We start from the raw sequence: 17,495 nt of genomic DNA, 5'->3' as shown, positions 1-17,495 counted from the left end.
ATGATAATCAAGTTGGGCCATTTCCAGCACAAATCCAGGTTCTCTCACACACTCCCCCCCTCCACACACACAAACTCACTCTCCTGCTGGTAATAGCTTATCCAAAGTGACCACTCTCTTTACATTGTATATGATAATCAAGGTGGGCCATTTCCAGCACAAATCCAGGGTTTAACAAGAACGTCTGGGGGGGTGGGGAGGGTAGGAAAAAACAAGGGGAAATAGGTTACCTTGCATAATGACTAAGCCACTCCCAGTCTCTATTCAAGCCTAAGTTAATTGTATCCAATTTGCAAATGAATTCCAATTCAGCAGTTTCTCGCTGGAGTCTGGATTTGAAGTAAAATAGCGACTTTCATGTCTGTAATTGCGTGACCAGAGAGATTGAAGTGTTCTCCAACTGGTTTATGAATGTTATAATTCTTGACATCTGATTTGTGTCCATTTACTCTTTTACGTAGAGACTGTCCAGTTTGACCAATGTACATGGCAGAGGGGCATTGCTTGCACGATGGCATATATATCACATTGGTGGATGTGCAGGTGAACGAGCCTCTGATAGTGTGGCTGATGTTATTAGGCCCTGTGATGGTGTCCCCTGAATAGATATGTGGGCACAGTTGGCAACAGGCTTTGTTGCAAGGATAGGTTCCTGGGTTAGTGGTTCTGTTGTGTGGTATGTGGTTGCTGGTGAGTATTTGCTTCAGGTTGGGGGGGCTGTCTGTAGGCAAGGACTGGCCTGTCTCCCAAGATTTGTGAGAGTGTCGGGTCATCCTTCAGGATAGGTTGTAGATCCTTAATAATGCATTGGAGGGGTTTTAGTTGGGGGCTGAAGGTGACGGCTAGTGGCGTTCTGTTATTTTCTTTGTTAGGCCTGTCCTGTAGTAGGTGACTTCTGGGAACTCTTCTGGCTCTATCAATCTGTTTCTCAGATCTTGTAGGTGTCTGTCTCTGTCTGAGGGTTTGGAGCAAATGCGGTTGTATCGCAGAGCTTGGCTGAGTCATCTAAGTCAGATGTCACCAGCAGAAGGTTGATTTTCTTTTTTTGTGGTTCAGGTTCTGTAGTTTCCACATCAGAGTGTTGCTCTTTTAAGACTTTTGAAAGCATTCTCCACACCTCGTCCCACTCAGATTTTGGAAGGCACTTCAGATTCTTAACCTTGGGTCGAGTGCTGTAGCTATCTTTAGAAATCTCACATTGGTACCTTCTTTGCGTTTGGTCAAATCTGCAGTGAAAGTGTTCTTAAAACAAAGAACACATGCTGGGTCATCATCCGAGACTCCCATAACATGAAATATGGCAGAATGCGGGTAAAACAGAGCAGGAGACGTACAGTTCTCTCCCAAGAAGTTCAGTCACTAACTTAATTAAGTGTATTATTTTTTTTAACAAGCATCATCAGCATGGAAGCATGTCCTCTGGAATGGTGGCCAGAGCATGAAGGAGCATGCAAATTTTGTTTATTATTTTTACAATGCAAATATTTGTAACAAAAATAATATAAAGTGAGCACTGTACACTTTGTATTCTGTGTTGTAATTAAAATCAATATATTTAAAAATGTAGAAAAAGATCCAAAAATATGTAATAAATTTCAGTTGTAGTCTATCGTTTAATAGTGCGATTAAAACTGTGATTAATTGCGATTAATTTTTTTTAGTTAATCACATGAGTTAACTGCAATTAATCAACAGCCCTAATTTTAAGGCCAGAAGGACCATTATGTTCATAATGTATGCTTGAGAATGCCTTTTAGAAAGAGAAATCCCATCTTGATTTAAAGACTTCTGGCAGGGCAGAACCCACCATATCTCTTGGGAACCTATTCCAGTGGTTATTTGCCCTCCCTCGTATTTTCAGTTTGAACTTTGCTGATTTAACCACCAGACACTGGGTCTTGTTATGTCTGTGAGAATCAAGAGCCCTCTCGGATCAAAAAACTCCCCATGTCGGGACTTTCAGAGTGTGATCAAATTACCTTTTAAATTTCTCTTTGATGAGCTAAACAGACATAGCTTCTTAAGCCTGTCACTGCCAGGCAGGTTTCCCAGATCCTGAATTATTCTAGTAGCTCTTCTTTGACCCCCTCCGCATTTTCAACATGTTCTTTAAAGTGTCTAAGGTAGTGGGCTCCCCAGTGCCATACAGGGGGGCAATACCATCTCCTGATAATAGCCCTATTAGAACATCTAAGGACTGTGTTAGCTCTTTTTGCCACAGCATCACAATGGGAGCTTGTGTTCAGCTGAGTCTACATAATAACCGCTAAGTCCAGAGGCAATCTGCCGCCCTTAGACTTTAATGGCAGGAACCCACTTCCCCTCTGCCCCCAGCATCCCTCCCTGGAGACCAGGGACCTGCTCCCCATCCAACCCTTCCCCAGCCTCCTCCTCTTCCATCTCTGGGGCCGGGGACCCACTCCCCATCTGTCCCCCACAACCGTTTCCCTGGAGAAGCTCAGCACAATCACAATAATACCTAGGCACCACCCTCCTGGCCCCTGCTGCCACATGCCCAGCCTGCACCCCCACACACCCTCCACTCAGCACCCCCTGCACTCCACACCCAGCCCCGGCACTCTGCACCCCATCCCGTGGCCTGGCCCCCTGCCTGCCCATCTCCCCACCCTACAAACCCAGCCTGCAGCCCCCACCCTCCCACCCCACCCTATAGCCATTGCCTGGCCTCCCAGCATCCCCACCCCCTACTATGCCCCCCACACCTTTCCAGCTGACTTCCTTGCTGTTGGCTGCAGCATGAGTCCAGGCTAGTGGCAGCTGCAGCCGGAGGCCTATGGGGGCCAGGTGCCAGGCAGATTGGCTTGTGGCCGAAGCCCTGGGAGTGCTTGCAGTGCCACCAGGAGCACCCAAGCCCCTGCCATTATCTTACCTGTGCTGGGGACAGGGAGAGAGTGGGAGAACCTCTCCGACAGCCCGGCTGGTGGCCACTTCCCGCTCCTTGGAGCCCTGGCTGGTGGCCATCCCTTGTCCTGGACAGCCCCACTGGCCTCATCCCTGCCACTGCTGCCCAAATCACGCCCCTGAGAGAAGCTGTGCATGAAGCTGGGAACGGGCGACGTGGGACGTGTCACTCACTGACCGCCCTGTTGTGCTCACTCCCTCGGGGGCACCTGGCCTTGACCACTGTCGGAAAACAGGACACTGGGCTGGATGGACCATTGGCCGTCCGGTGTCAGTCCATTCTCATGAAAGATGTAGCTATGCCGACTTAAGCCCCATTAGAGATGCCGCTAAGTCAACGGAAGAATTCTTCTGTCGACCGAGCTACTGCTTCTCGAGGAGGTGGGTTCACAGACACGACCGAACGATGCCTTCCAGCGACCCACCATGGCCCAGCTGCAACCCCACAGCTGTACTGCTGCAGCATCTGCACTGCAGACAAGCCCTCAGAAACAGGCCACCCTCGGCAACTGCCTAGCTTGCCTATGCCTACAGCAGCCTCTCCCCAAGCCCTTGTCAGCGTTACTGCTTGCCGGGACATGGTCCCCCATCTGCTAAGTGAGAGCAACCTTCTTTATTCCTAGACGTAGGACTCTGTATTTGGCTGTATTAAGAAACATGCTTAGCTGCACCCAGCTTCCCAAGCAACCCACGCTGCTCTGTGGGCTTGTCTGCATGGCCATTCGTTTGCAGCCGGCGGAGGTGTAAATCTACTCTGCACCTGCCCTGTCATGTGCAGCGTGTCCCCATAGACCTCAGCTTTCTAGTTTGTCCTGCTTTGAAGCGGCAGCAGCTCAAAGCGCCCTGGGGACCGGTTAGTGGGGCATCAGCAGGGTCCACAGGGACAGCTAGGATCGGGAGAAACCCAGCCCAGCTTGTCGAGCACTAAGCGTCTGTGCAGATAAGCCCCATGTCAGTGATCTATCCATGCTGGTTATTGGTCAGCCCACCAATGAACGTGTGATCTGCAAACTTTATCCGCACTGATTTTATGTTTTCTTCCAGATCATTCGTAACAACAGCTTGGGGATAAGAACCAACCCTTACGTGACCCCACTAGGTACACCTCTGCTGATTGATCATTCCCCATTAACAGCCCTGTTTTGATATCTAATCAATTACTCGTTAACCCATTTTATTTTGGCCGTATTAATCTGGGATAGTACTTGTTTTTTTAAATCAGAACATCAGCTGGTGCTAAGTCAAATGCCTCACAGAAGTCCAAGTACATTTTATCATGTTACCTGTATCATCCGAGCTTGTAATCTCGGTAAAAATGGGATCAAGTCTGTTTCACAAGCCCTATTTTCCATGCAATCACGTTGATTGCTATTAATGATAATTTCAGTTAAGTTTCCAGATGGAGTCAGCTGGGCAGACAGTGGGCCTGAAGCACCATCCATCTAGATCTGTTGTATCCGCACATAGGCACAGCTAGGGGCCTCATGAATGGTAATTACTTTATTAGCCACTGACCTTGGACTCAACAGAAATCAAGGAATAGAGTCATCAGCAGCAAACACGCCATACTCCTGAGATGAAACCCTGTCCTCGGGGTCTGGTATTAAATTCTGCAGACTCTGTCTCCTACTTACTTCCACCTGCATATGGTATTATCTCTCTCTCTCTCTCTACACCCCCTCCCCCCCCACCGCATTGATTCTAAGGCCAGGAGAGACCATTGGAATCCTCTAGTCTGATCCCCTATAAAACACAGGCCAGAGAACTGCCACAAAATAATTCCCAGAGTGGATCTTTTAGAAAAATATCCAATCTTGATTTAAAAATGGTCAGTAATGGAGAATCCACCACAAACCTTGGTAAGCTGCTCTAATGATTAATTACTGACTGTGAAAAAGCTATACCTTATTTCCAGGCTAGATTCATCTAGTTTCAACTTCCAGCCACAGGGTCAAACCTGAAGCTGGAGTAGCAGAGGAGTTCATAATCAGGTTTCAGGCCAAGATAAATACCAAGGGTCTGACTCAGGTTCCAGGCCAGGAGGCAAGGTACAAATCAAGCTATCAAAACCAGACATTCAAGAGCAAGAATGGTCATAGCAGCTACAAAAGATCCTCACTGTGGCCTGGTTACTTCCTGGAACCTCTTGGGCTTATATAGGGCAGAGATCCAATCAGGAGCCATGAGGCTGCTGCCTGTCAGAGCCCTTGAGGAGGGACTTCCCATGGTCTGTGCCCACAGTAGGTCATGGGGAGTAGAGTACAAGCTGGTTCTAGCTGCTGCTATATGACAGCATAGCAATATCTGTAGTCTGGTAAGTCTACAGGCCTGAGTTTGAGACCACCAAGGCACTTGTCTTATTGAAAATCAGTATTAACAGTCCAGCCAGCTCTTTTAAAACTCTTGGGTGCAAGTTCGCTGAAGCTACTGATTTAAAAAATGCCTCACTTTAGTAGCTTCTGTTTAACATGCTCCAGAGAGACTAGTGAAAAGGAAAGAACATCGCCACCATATGACGAGCATGTGTCATCTGCACCATGCTGGGACAAAGTAGATATGACTGAAACCATCCCTATGTTCATCCTGCCACGCACTATTGTAATAATCTTTGTAGAAAATATGGCTTGTGAGGTGTCATTTGAAAACTAAGAACATCCTGGTCAATAATATCAAGGCAAAACATATGTAGCAACAGTCTATGGACAGTTACGAATTCCCCCTGTATGATGTTATAAGCACACAAGTTGTGAAACAGCTCTCTCCTAAACAAAGGAATGTGTGTTTACCTCAAGCGACACGTAAGTGATAACCAGGGTCCTCAGGTCACGAGAGGAAGAAATGGCAGGAGACGAGGCAGAGCTGCAGTTCAGCGTAAACAGGGGAGAAGATAGAGCATGGAGCCACCTTCCCCACCAGACCCCATGTCGCCTTCTTGACAGTTTGAATAAACTTTGCTTTGAGGGATAATCATCAGCAGAATCCACTTTGAAGGGTGGCTGAACTATGAAAGTACCAGGGATGGCCACGGCTGGGCATGGGACACTGGGCTGGGGAGGGTGGGACTCTGAGGCAGCATGGAGCATTCTCTGTCTCTGCCACTTGGCTGGCTGGTTCCTGCTGACATGCGCAGGGACTAGCTGATTGCTATATGTCGGGCTGGAAGGACTTTTCCCCCAGGTCACCCTGGCAATGACCCTCGAAGGGTTTCACCTTCTTCTACAGTGGAGGGTGTGGGTCACCTGCCAGGATCGTCTGCATCTATCTCACCTAATCATGCCCCTGATATTGCAGGGCCTCAGGCATTGGTTCACCTAGGTCCCTCCTGTTCTCTGCTTGTGGCACACAATAGCTCTGTCTCTGGTGGGTTGTAATACTTGGTCTCATTGTGGTTGTGGGGTTTGGTGTGCAGGTGCTGGGTGGAATGTGATAGACAAGAGGTCAGACTAGGCGATCTGGTGGTTATACACGTATTACAGAATGTGGTTTCACTCTGAATTCCCCAAGAAACTGACACAAAGCTTTAGTATAGTGGCTAACAATGGAGTGTCCTCAGCTGAACTCCAGGCTGGCTCCTCAGAGCAGTGGTTTCCAAACTGCGGGTCGCGACCCAGTACTGGGTCGCGGAATGGAAGGCACTGGGTCCTGGTGGCTCTGGTCAGCACCGCCGACTGGGCTGTTAAAAGTCCCGTCAGCGGTGCTGCCCGGCTAAGGCAGGCTAGTCCCTACCTGTGCCGACACCATGCTGCGCCCCAGAAACGGACGGCAGCAGGTCCAGCTCCTAGGCGGGGTGGCCCCACAGTGCTCTGCATGCTGTCCCCACCCCGAGCACTGGCTCCGCACTCCCATTGGCCGGTTCCTGGCCAATGGGAGCTGGGGGGGGCAGTGCCTGTGGGCAAGAGCCATGCGGTGCTGCTGGCGTGCCTCCACCTAGGAACCGACCCGCTGCTGGCCGCTTCCGGGTGCCAGGACAGGCAGGAAGCCTGCCTCAGCACTCCCCCTGCACCGCTGACCGGGGGCCACCCAAGGTAAGCCCGTACCCCAACCCGCACTCCAATCCCCTGCCCCAGCCCTGAGCACCCCACAAACCCAGAGCCCCTTCCTGCACCCCAAACCCCTCATCCCCAGCCCCAGCCCAGAGTCCTGACCCCTCCCGCACCCCAACTCCCTGCCCCAGCCTTGAGCTCCTCCCACACCCCAAACCCTTCATCCCCAGCTCCGTTGGGTCACAGACATCCAAAATTTTCTTCAACTGGGTCGCCAGAAAAAAAGTTTGAAAACCACTGCCTTAGAGGGTAGCTGAATGCTATTACACAAACTTAGCTCTGTCCCCCCATGACAAAAGCTAACCACAAAAGGAGATGTGCAACAAACCTCTGGAAAATACAGGACTCATCAAGGGAAGGTTTTCCAGCCAGAAAGGTGGACCAGTATGGCCAGCCTCAGGAGACCAGAACTCATGAGTTTTTCAAAAGGACTGTTCAGAGTTTGTTGGTCTGTCTCTTGCCGTTTAACTCCCCTGCCCATCCCCAGTGTGTGTGAGAGAGGATTAGTGCGGCCAGCGCTCCCAGATGGATTGAGTGAGGTGATTCCCAGCTGCAGAAGCTGTCCCCTCACCTCTGCCTGTCCCTGCCCTGCAATGAATTCTGCCCTCGCTCAGCCCCCATGCCATTGGTTTTGCCCCCAACCTCCTCCCCGCTCCTTCTGGGGCACTTCACCCCATTCCCGCCCCTCCCGCAGTGGGTGCAGCAGGAGGGAGAGGGAGACGTGGGGGAAGGATAGAGGTGCTGTCCCATCCCCATTGCTCACGGCGGGTAAGGGGGAGAGCTGTCCTTAGCTGCTGGGCACTTTAGATCCCTCCCCCTTCCCATGAGAACAATGTCCGCGCATGGGGTGGGGGCGAGAGGTTGTCCTGCAACAGCTCCGATTGGTTGCTCTGCCCCAGGAGATGGGCACCTGGAGCAGGCAGCCAATCAGAGGGCTCAGGTTCACCAGCGGGCTGAACCTCCTCGCAACACTGCAGACTGGATGCAGTCCGGCCGAAATCCCACCCCTGCAAGAACACCATGAGAGCCGGCAGCCCTGGCAGGGTGACCAGACAGCAAGTGTGAAACCTCGGGACAGAGTGTGGGGGTAATAGCTGCCAGTATAAGAAAAAGCCCCAAATATCAGGACTATCCCTATAAAAATCAGGATATCTGGTCACCGTAAGCCCCGGAGGCCTCCTCAGTTCCCTTCTGCAGCCGGTGCTTCTGTGTGGCTCTCTGGCAGGGTCTGCCTTCACTGGGGGCTCTTACTCGGGTCTCGACCCCCGACCCTGATCCCATCCACACACAAAACCCTCTCACCCCAGTGTGGTGGTGCTTTACACTGGGCTAACTGGCCTGGCTGGGGCTGGTAACCTGCACAAGTGCGCTTAGTAGAGCCCCGTCCCACTGTCACTGGGGCCGGTAACCTGCCCACTTTGCAGCGAGCACGCAGACTAAGCCACTCGATTACTGACACTGCCTCCTCACGCTTCCCCCCCGTGCCCAGAAGAACAGACAGGTTCCCCCACAATTCCCTGGGAATTAATCAATGGGCATCCCAGCTCACTACAGCACAAAGCCCCATGCGCCCCCAGGAGACCTAGCCGACACACACAGGAGAGCAAAGCACCAGTGCGGACGCGCTAACTCAAGTCTGACGCTCCCACCCAGACGAGCCTAAGCCAGGTGCCAGTCCCCCCATGCTAGCTCAGCGGTGAAGACATGCCCTGGCGGGATGAGAACACTTGCCAGAACACAAAGCGTAAGGAAGTGACATTATCCGTATCGAAAACGCGAGCATTCAACAACATCGCTGACTTTTCTCGGAGTTAAAACTTCCTGTGCCATGACAGTCGTGCCATGGCAGCCTCTCCTCTGCGTTAATCTCTCTGCACGGGCTGGGCACCATCGCGCCAGCAGACTCAGGGTCGCTCACACAGTGACGTTCTAGGAGCCAGCAGAACAAGCTAACACCCTCCTCCTTCCACCCCCAAACTCAGAGGACTAGCCAGTATTTGGTTAAAGGCTGGCTGATTAACACAGCCGCTGGCTCTTTGGGTGATGGCCCGGCGGTGGGATGGTCAGCCATCTCTGCAGACTCCTGAGTCCACCATTAAACGTCTTCCCCTCACTCCCGGCCTGCACAAGACTAGGGGAGCAGAGTATAGAGGCCTGCTTCTGCTTCTCCCTTGTTTTCTCTGGGAGGAGGAGCAGGCTGTGGCCGAGGTTCGGCACAGATGAATAAGAGTTTAACTAATACCCTTGTTCCCTTTCAGCTCAAGGAAGGGAAGGGAGGGGCAGATTGCCCAGCAGGCTCTTGGAGTTGTTATGATAGCACTCAAGCCATGCTGGAAACGGGGTTTCATGTCAAACCCATTTTTTTCCCCGGAACATTTGTATTGACAAGACAAGCAAAGACTTGTTATTCTGTACTGAGAGCACACGGCTGGGGTGGGGGTCCTCAGCGCCCCAGGGACCTCCATTCTCCCCAGCCACGCATGCCACAGTTCCCTTCTCACCTGGGACTAAGCCTGCCTTGCAGCGGGGGGTCAGAATGCAGGGCAAGCAGGAGAAACAGCAGACAGTGCCCGGGCCCCCTTGTGTACCTTCAAGGGAGCTTTGCCTTTTCCCTGGGATGCCAGGTACCGTGGTGTAACAGGCGCCTCTGTTCTCCTCTGGCCGAAGCAGGGTTCTCAAATCGGGTGGACGGTGCACTCAATACGGCCCCAGCCTCCCTCCTGACCGTGACAGCAACAGGCCCCAGGTGCAGCCAGCGCGGCATGCGGGCACAGGGAGAGAGTCCATCAGCACTGGGAATTCCTCAATGGAGTGTGTGTCTCCAGGCAAACACAGAAACCCCGAAGGGGAGGGAGTGCAAACACAACACTCAGATCCGATTCATCCCGTCAGCCTGGCTGTCCCCTCGCTTGCACAGGGACTGGAGAAAAGCCTGTTCTTAAGCCAGCAGAGGACACGACACAGCTTCCAAGTCAGGATCGCTCTCAGTTAAGGGCCATCGCTGTCAGAGGAAAGTGACCTGTTCCATGTGGAGCCTGGAAACAGTCACTGCTCAAATATCAGACCAGCCAGCGGCAACGAAAGGCAGGAGACTTGAGCATCAAGCTGCCGAAAAACCCGTGGTACGCAGCCCACGGCACAGAGGCACTGCCTTTCCCAGCCACGCTGCCTCCGACCTGCAATGCTATGCGAGAGCAACTGCCCAGGACAAATCTGGTCTTCATTATCAGTCCTGAGTGAGCTGAGCTCATGCATCCCTGGCTTACCCTGCAATCAGGGCAGCACACATACCGCAGTGCTGAACACCCAGCTGAGTCCGCCCGGAGCTGGTGAAGTCATGCGAAGGATAACACGCCATGGAGGGAGGCAGGGAGGTGGCATTTGGTCTCCAAACATAGAGTCCTCCCCTCACTATAGGTCGTTTCCTCCCACCGCAGGAGGGCCTGTCCTAGGGTCTGTCTACACTGTGAGCTAGGGGTGTGATTCCCAGCTCGCATACACACACACCCATACACACATCCTCTCTAACGCTAGCTAACTTCATGCTACGAAGAGTCGTGTAGTCACAGTACCACCAGCATGGGCTGGCTGCCCAGAGCACAAACCCTTCCAGGCCCTGAGGACGTGTACTCAGCGCAGCTAAACCTTGCTTCTGATGCCAGTGCTCCCCGGCTGTGCTATGACTTTCAGCAGGGGCCATGATGGGGGTGCCAGGGCTCACTTCAGGGGGACATTCAAGGGGCAGTGGGTGTCGCTGTAGGGGGCCTTCAGGGGGTGCTGGGCTAGCTGCAGGGGCATTCAGGTGGTGATGGGGCTGGCTACCGTAGTGCTGCTCAGTGGGGAGCAGAAGCAACAGTCTTTCCAGTGGCTGGTTTGGGGCTGGTTCTTGGCATGGCCCCTGCACCTGGGTTGGTGCAGTGGGGTAACCTCAGCTGGGTTGGCTGCTAAGTTAGAAGCTGTGGGCGTGGGTCCCAGGTGGGGACTGGACCCTCGGCTGCCCCTCTCTCTTGCCAGGGATATCTCCTCTATGCCATAGGATGGAGGCACTGTCTTGCCACCTCCATTCATGCTGGAGCTAAGCTGCTCCTGCGCCCAGATGCCTTTTCACCCCTCCTGCTCACCTGAGCATTGTCTCCTTCCCAGCATAGACGCCGACTCTGTGGGTGCTCCAGGGGTTGGAGCACCCACGGGGAAAAATTAGTGGGTGCTCTGCACCCAGTGGCAGCTCCCCGCCCCCCACCCCCGCTCCTCCACCTCCTCTGCCTCCTCCCCCGAGCGCGCCGCGTCCCCGCTCCTCCACCTACCTCCCAGTGGTGGGGCCAGGGTGGGATTTGAGTCGAATAGGGGCAGGGAGGGGGCGGAGTTGGGGCGGGGACTTTGGGGAAGGGGTTGGAATGGGGGCGGGAGGGGGCAGGGCCGGGGGCAGAGTGGGGGTCGAGCACCCACCAGCACCACCAGAAGTTGGCACCTATGCTTCCCAGCCACCCTCCTGAAGCTCAACCCCTGCCCCCTGCTGCACTGCCCAGGCCTGGGCCATAGAGCGGGACCTGGGCCGGGCAGCTCTGGGGATGGAAAAGCGAGGGAGTCTCTGGATAGCGGTGCAGAGGGGAGGGGGAGTCTCTTGCTGACGGTGGGAAGCTATTCCCTGTAAATGGGGTGGAGTGCGGAGCATTTACATTGGGGATATTAGCACTGCATAGTTGCCCATCTCCCAGCCCACACTAGGCTTGCCAACAGGGACCCGGGGCTGCAGACAGAGCCTGGGCAACGCCATCTGGGTTCGCGGAGTTCGAGCCCCATCCCTTGTGCCCTGACCAAGAACCTGCAAGCCACAGACTGTGTGTTGCTCCATCTGCCCAGAGGGCTAGAGCCGAGGCTATTGTCACATGCTGTAGTGAGGCGGAGTAACCTCCCTCGGATCATTATAGCATTCAACAAATAATTCATACCAGTGTGCATCTTATTAACAAACCCACCACACTGCAAATACCAAAGAGTCTGTTATGTACACATGTAGAGCGTCAGGCAATTTAAGGCTAGTCTGGCCCATTGTGAAATATCTAGTCTGACCTTGGGCACAACACAGGCCAGAAAATCCCAGCCAGCTAAGAGAGGAAGGGCAGTAAACTAGCAATGCAAGGGGAAGGAGGCAAACGAATCCCACCCAGCTAGTGACCAGGGATGAGCTAAGGCAGAAAGAGACATCCAGTCTTGATTTAAAAGCTCTGAGTGATTGAAAAGGTAAGTTGTTCCGATGGTTAAAAACTTTCACTGTTAAAAATCTGCCTCTTGAGTTAACTATAAATGCAGTTAAAAGAAGGTTGAATTAAGCAGGCTAGTATCTGCTTACACTATAGAAAATTGTTCAGAATATATTTTTAAGATCTTAAAAAAAAGATTAAATGAATGCCCATGCGTGATAAAGTAGATTATTGTAATGTTAGAACACTGAAAAATTCTGTTTAGTGCCTCTTTCATCAAAGCAAACTTGCTAAAATAAGTGCTCTATGCTGGGCCTGGGGAATAACGTGTGTGTGTGTTCTAGGACAAATCAGAGAGATTTTATTCAATAGGATTTTCTCTTTGTGTGCTGCCCCTCTGAACAGTCAGCCTGGCAGCATATGAGGATATAGGATAAAGAGAAAGCAGCAGAAAGTAATGGAGGGTGGACTAACAATTTAAAATGAATGCGTCTTACCAGGTACAATCAGATGAAATCTTTGGGGGGCTTTTTCTTCAGTTTTTTCATTTTTTCTCCGCTCTGCTATGTTTTTTCCCCCATTATCACTTAAAAAGCTGTGTTGCCAACTCTTGTGATTTCATTGCGATTTTCACAATATTTGGTCTTTTTGGTAAAGTCTCAGCTCCTGGAATCAGGTGAATAGGTGAGAATCAGCTTCCATTATGAAAACGTTTCTAGACCCTGTAGTTGCAGAGAACTGGAAAACATGACCTGAGTGTGACCTAAAGGCTCTGAAATCAAATGGCCAAAAAACAAACAAACCCCAAACCCACCGCTGTAACAGGGAGGCACTCACTTCTCGTGAATGCCTCCTTGTTCGCACGTGTGTCTGCATCTCTCTGTTTATGGTGACCCCTGTTGGCGGTTTCTCAGGTGGTTTCGATAACTCAACCCTTTGGCCAAGTCACACACACAGTCGGTGGGCTTTCAACAAAACCAACCCCCTTCCAGGCTAAACAGTTCAACAGTAAAAGTCTCAGTCTGCAGTCTTTTCACAGGCCCAGCCCTGGAATCGAGCCATACCCCCTGGGCTTTCTCCCTGGAGGCAATGGCTTCGCCTTCTCTGGGCCCTTCTGCCCGCAGCTGGGCCACTAAGTAGTTCAGTTCCTCTTCTAGGGATGTATCAAAGTCCAATGCACTCCAATATTCAGGCCACTTCCCCAGTGGCTAATGGGAGAGACCCAGGTCCTAGCCCAGGGGCCCTATGACTAGCAGCCACATGTTGTTGTGTCTCCTTTAACAAACTGTGGCTCCAGTTCCCTGGGTCAGTTCCCCGTGGCTCCAGCCTTCACCAACGCTTCACCGTAGGGCTGTGGTCTTGGGCTCAATCCCAGCAGCCACCCAAGAGCTCCTTCTTGCTCCCCTGGTCCCTGCCAGCAACTGCTTTGTCTGCGACCCTGTAGCTCACTCAGCCATCCAGGAACATCATCCATTCTCCTCCAGCTCCAGGCAGCAACTGCCTGACTCTAGCTCTGCAGCTCCATTTATATGGCCACCCTGGGCTCTGATTGGCTGCTCCCTGCAACCACTTTAGGACACATGGAGGACCTCTATTGCTCCTTTCTGGGATGGGGTGTGATAGAACCCCGAGGCCTCCAGCAGGGAGCCTCTGGGCCTGGTACACCCTGTCACACTCACATAAAATGTATTATATTTTTTAAATCTCATAAATTTAAAGTTAATCTCGTGATTTGGGGGGTTAAGTTCATGACTGTTGAATTCCTGAGGTTGAGAATACTGAATTCACTTTGGAAATATATAGAGGAAAGGAGACACAGTGTCAATCACTTAGTACCTAAATTATATTCTTCTGTGTTGTGAAAACACGCTTTATACCAAAATAGTCTGATCTTCCGAGGTACTGAGCAACTCACAATCTTACAACTTCAATTAACTTCAGCAGGAGCTCTGAGCCCTCAGCATCTCTGAAAATCGGGCCAGGACTGAGCATGTGTGAATGTAAATCACCCTGGAAAAAAACATATTTCAGATGGAACCACAATGAGAGGCCTCGTGTGCAAAATGATAGGTCTGGGATGCTCAGGCAGCCCAATGATTGGATTGCATTATAATAACTATTACAAGGTTGAAAGTATCGGGCCGTAACCTGATGAGAAGAACCATTGCATTATTGCATGACTCCAGTCTCAGAGAACAAGAGGTCTGGCCATTTGTTCTTGTGGTTTGGCATGTTAACGTTATTTTCCATAGATATGTGTTCGTATTTTTAGGCTGATAGATACATAAGAATGGCCATACTGGGTGAGACCAATGGTCCATCTAGCCCAATATACTGTCTTCCAACCAGATGCTTCAGAGGGAACGAACAAAACAGGGGAATTTATTGAGTGATCCATCCCCGTCATCCAGTCCCAGCTTCTGATGGTCATTGTACAAATCTGTACAATGGTATAAGAATTAGAACAGTCCCACACAAACTGGACTCCTGCTGCAGTCTGGACTGCAAATAAAGGACCAGGGTATTAAAAAGGTATTTAAGAAATATCTAATCTATGGAAGAACCTCAATTCATACAGGAGGGAAACTCGAATAATGAATGAACAGAAACCTTAGCTAGCCCAAGACATCCGACATGGACATGAAATGGCATGTGGTGAGGGCAGGGGGGATGTAATTAAGATTTACTTCAACCTCCCAGATAGTGATTTGAAAACCCTGGAAATGTACTGTACTATGGAAAAGGAAATCACAGAGAGTAAATTACTGTGTCTTGAGCCAACGGGTTTGACGTCTCTGCTGGAAACTATTTCACAGGCTTCTCTCAAAAAGGAAGTTTGACAACTTAAAACAAATTAGTCCCTCGGATCAAGTAACAGGTTTAGACACTGGCAATCAGGACTAGTTATTACTAAACCCCAAACATTTGTGGGCTCTCTTCTCTGAGGACTTCTGGTCCCTTTATACAACATTTCCCGGAAGGTTATTCAAGTGCAGTGTGGAGGAGCCCACTGTGAAGCAGCTGCCACATTGTAGAGTTAAGCTCTCACATGACAGGAAATGCAGAAGGGGAGGTTAAACGCACAGCCTTAATACTGATAGTTAGTGCCTGGCATCCTGAGCCTGTGGTTACTTACTTGATCATAGACTGGTTCTCAGCTAATACAGGGTATTCCTGATGTGTGAGTATCTAAATTATACTGTGTACCTTGACATGTCTTGCATTTACATTATACCGCTCTCTGAGGACTAATCCGCACCCTCCCATGGTGATACCTGGTCGCGCTAATCAGGGATCTTTTCGCACTCAGTGGACAATACCAGAGGCTGCTGAGGAAGGTGGAAGACATGACACACCTGGCTGTGCAATACCATCCTATGACAGACGATCTCCTCCTGACCTCAGCAAGCGGTCAGCCTATGCCCTGAAGCATGAAGCTCAATAGACATTGTAGATTCTGGTCCATGTTCTCACCCCTCTTCTGGCCACTTTGTGCTTGTTACAGTTCAGGGGTGAACTGCACTTGTGACTTCTGTCCCAGTCTCCCTGTGGGCATTGCTCTCCCTGAGAGGCCTACACCTTTGCTTCTCTCAGAATAGAATCCTAGGGTACACCTCACTTTTGACAAGACTGCTGGATCACAGCACCCCTTTTCCCAGCCATACTAGCTCCAACAGGTTCAAGTGGTTTTGGCCCCTGCTCTAGAATCCTTTCTGGAAATTGTGAACAGCTTGTTCAAAACAGAGTGTGGTTTATTTATCCCTGGGAACATCACAAGCAGAGAGAAGGCTTAAAATAACAAAAGCCCAAATGCATCTGATCTCACCTTAAACTTCATAGACTCATAGATTCCAAGGCCAGAAGGGACCATTGTGATCATTTAGTTTGGCCTCCTGTGTAACACCAGCCAGAGAACTGCCCCCAAATAATTCCTAGAGCAGATATTTTAGAAAGACATCCAACCTTGCCCTTTCCTTGTCCCAGCCACACCTTCTGAGGAGTCAGAGGTCGAGGCTGCGTCTCTGCAGATGCTCTCTCTTAGGCTGTGCCTCTGAGTTAACATTTATTCATTTCAAACGTCCTTTGTCTGCCCTGGACCCCTGGTCCTGGTCCAGGCTGCTAGAAGTGTTGGTCTTCTCTTCCAGTCTACATGCTGTCAGCGTCTGCAGGAAGGACCCCGATGATCATACGACCTCTAGCAGAACAGCAAACTAGCATATAGGGACAGAGGGTTTTTTTTTTCCAATTAATCCTCGTATCTCCCATGCTCATCACGCTATCGCCCAGTGGTTGGGGTGAGAGGGAGAAGTTCAGCAACTCTCCAACGGTCCCCTGGAGACTCTTGTCAGCTGATGTCAATCTGAGCAACTGCAAAGCTGTTATAATTTGTGCTGGGGATATGGTCAGCTCAGGCGCCGACTCCGTGGGTGCTCCGGGGCTGGAGCACCCACGGGGAAAAATTGGTGGGTGCTCTGCACCCACCGGCAGCTCCCCGCCCCAGCTCACCTCTGCCTCTGCCAACTCCCCTGAGCGCGCCTTCCCCACTTCTCCCTCTAGCTCCCAGTGCTTCCTGCTGTGAAACAGCTGTTTTGTGGCAGCAAGCGCTGGAAGGGAGGGGGGAGGAGGGGGAATGCGGGGAGCTAGGGAAAGAGGCGGGGCCGGGGTGGGGATTTGGGGAAGGGGTCCAATAGGAGCAGGGAGGGGGTGGGGACTTTGGGGAAGGGGTTAGAATGGGGGTGGGGCAGGGCAGGGGTGGAGTCGGGGTGGGGCTGGGGGATTGAGCACCCACCGGCACCGGGAAAAGTTGGCACCTCTGATGGTCAGGGCACTTTGGGAATCTCAGGACAGGAAAGAAGTGGAACTTCTGTTCTTATCCATCAGTCTCTGGTCCTTCCTTAAAATTACTAGACTATACCCTCAACAGAATGAAGCAGACACGGGTGCCACAGGGAGACCTTGGAAGAGACTAGTTGCAGATTTATGCAAATTCAGAGGACATCATTACCTGATCATAGTGGTATATAGAAACAATGTACTGGAAAGACAGAACATGTTGCTGTGTTATCGAGACAGAGAAGTGCACTGTTGCTCATTACAGTACTCCGGAACAACTCGTGACGGAGAATGGACCACAATTCACTGCAGCATAATTTGAGTCATTCCAAACAAAATATGATTTTGATCTAATTACTTGGAGCCCACACGTGAACGGAGAGCAAAGTGAGCTGTACAGACAGCCAAGAAAATCCAACCATTCTTTGCTCTTCTGAAATACAGATCAATGCCAATAGCAGCTACTGGATATAGTCCAGCACAAGCCCTGATGGGA

This window comes from Eretmochelys imbricata, chromosome 12, assembly GCF_965152235.1.
Source record: "Eretmochelys imbricata isolate rEreImb1 chromosome 12, rEreImb1.hap1, whole genome shotgun sequence".
Taxonomy (NCBI): Eukaryota; Metazoa; Chordata; order Testudines; family Cheloniidae; genus Eretmochelys; species Eretmochelys imbricata.
Note: the sequence above shows the minus strand (reverse complement) of the source record.